General features: G+C 48.2%; 2 non-coding genes across 2 annotated transcripts; both read right to left on the bottom strand.

Annotated features, from left to right (window-relative positions):
• Nucleotides 1–393: 393 nt before the first annotated feature.
• On the bottom strand, nt 394–466 carry trnap-ugg (transfer RNA proline (anticodon UGG)). Its single transcript has one exon. It is a non-coding gene; the product is annotated as a tRNA-Pro (tRNA).
• A 721-nt stretch (nt 467–1187) lies between these two features.
• trnai-aau (transfer RNA isoleucine (anticodon AAU)) lies at nt 1188–1261 on the bottom strand. Its single transcript has one exon. It is a non-coding gene; the product is annotated as a tRNA-Ile (tRNA).
• Nucleotides 1262–2276: the final 1015 nt, after the last annotated feature.

Raw genomic sequence — 2276 nt, 5'->3', positions numbered from 1 at the left:
GAAGCAGTTAGACAGAGGGGCTGGAACCCAGTGATTAGTGATTGGTTACTGGCCCCCTCGAACAATAGGAAAAGACTGGTGGCATCTGCCGAATCCCGGGATCTAACCAGGGACCTTTAGATTTTCAACCTAACGCTCTACCAAATGAGTTCTTTTGGCCACAACTGCACACTGTTTAGACAGCGGGTATTTCCGTCAGACCACCTGTCAATTTGCATGAAGAGCAGAGCTGAGATCCCAGAGAACAAAAGAGGCTGGCCCGTACAGGGATCGAACCCGAGACCTTGACATTATTAGCACCACGCTCTAACCAATTGAGCTAACCGACCTGGTTTTGCTAGCGTTTCTGCCCGATTGACCAAAAACGTCCTGATTGTTCGTGAAACCTCACTATGCGCTCATCCGGGATTTGAACCCGGGACCTCTCGCACCCAAAGCGAGAATCATACCCCTAGACCAACGAGCCTGCCTGGGCAACAGTCTAGCTGAGAGAAAAGAACAATTACAGCAACAACAAAAGAAGGAACATGAACTAACATGGAAGTAATCAAACACCTCGAGACAGTGTCAAAGGCAATTTCATTAAAATCCTTCAATGCTCTACAGTATAAAATCACATGTAACCTTCATCTTCCTCACTGCATACTTTGCATGTGGCATTTTGTTCCATTGATCAGAGTCCAAAGCGCTAACCATTACACCATGGAACCTTTGCGGGAGCAGCCTTTGCTCACAGGGCCACAAAGACTAAATCTCTTACAGGCTCGCCAACAGCACCACCACCAAAGTTTTTCTTTTCCTGCCTCAAGAAAGCACACAGGTTCCACCAAGATTTGAACTCGGATCGCTGTATTCAAAGCCCAGAGTGCTAACCAAACCAACACGGCTTCGTTGATGGCCGACTGGGAGGCAGATAGAGCTGTGACTGTGGGGAAGCAGTTAGACAGAGGGGCTGGAACCCAGTGATTAGTGATTGGTTACTGGCCCCCTCGAACAATAGGAAAAGACTGGTGGCAGCTGCCGAAACCCGGGATCTAACCAAGGACTTTTAGATTTTCAGTCTTACGCTCTACCAAATGAGCTCTTTTGGCCACAACTGCACACTGTTTAGACAGCGGGTATGTCCGTGAGACGACCTGTCAAGTTGCATGAAGAGCAGAGCTGACCTCCCAGAGAACAAAATGGGCTGGCCTGTACGGGGATCGAACCCGCAACCTTGGCGTTATTAGCAGCACGCTCTAACCAACTGAGCTAACCAGCCTGGTTTTGCTTGAACTTCTGCCCGATTGACCAAAAACTTTCTAATTGTTTGTGAACCTAAGGAGAAAATTGTGCTTAAGGGCCAAACCTCACTTTGGGCTCGTCCGGGATTTGAATCGGGGACCTCTCGCACCCAAAGCAAGAAACATACCCCTAGACCAACGAGCCTGCCTGGGCAAGAGTCCTACCCTGTTACGCTCACTTCTCTAAAGAAACAGACCGTGTGTTGAAGCGACATTAACTACGTGAGCTTTTGGGGCTCACTGCTGCTAAAATGTATTTCGGACAGGGTCCTGCGCAAATTGGTGGCAAAACAGGTCACACCATGATTTGAACGAGGATCGCTGGATTCAGAGTGCTTACCATTACACCATGGAACCTTGACAGGAGCAGCCTTTGCTCACAGGGCCGCAAAGACTGAATCACTTACAGGCTCGCCAGCAGCACCACCACCAAACTTGTGCTTTTTTTCTTTGCCTGCCGCAAGAAAGCACACAGGTTCCACAAAGATTTGAACTCGGATTGCTGGAGTTATTAGCACCACGCTCTAACCAACTGAGCTAACCGGCCTGGTTTTGCTTGAACCCGGGACCTCTCGCACCCAAAGCGAGAATCATACCTCTAGTCCAACGAGCCTGCCTGGGCAAGAGCCTAGCTGAGAGAAAAGAACAATTACAGCAACAACAAAAGAAGGAACATAAACTAACATGGAAGTAATCAAACACCTCGAGACAGTGTCAAAGGCAAACAAATGAAAGTTGGACTCTGAATGGATTTAAAAATGGGGCTCAACCTAGCATGTAGAGGGATCTTGGGAGGACAGCTGAAACGGTCAGATGTCCCTTAGACATTAAGCCAGTGTGGGCAGTGTGGGAGGGGAGAAGTTGGCTGCACGACCTGAGTGATCCAAAGGTAGCCTACGTAATACAGGAATCAACACATATATACTGGGGTAATAAGACCAAGAAGGGCCTTAAAAACAAAAGCACAATCTCTCTGTTAATTCTACAACTAAA

This window comes from Sinocyclocheilus rhinocerous, unplaced genomic scaffold (genome assembly GCF_001515625.1).
Source record: "Sinocyclocheilus rhinocerous isolate Xijiao unplaced genomic scaffold, SAMN03320098_v1.1 scaffold13534, whole genome shotgun sequence".
In the NCBI taxonomy this organism is placed as follows: domain Eukaryota; kingdom Metazoa; phylum Chordata; class Actinopteri; order Cypriniformes; family Cyprinidae; genus Sinocyclocheilus; species Sinocyclocheilus rhinocerous.
The sequence above is the reverse complement of the archived record's forward strand: the minus strand, read 5'-3'. Positions and strand labels throughout refer to the sequence as shown.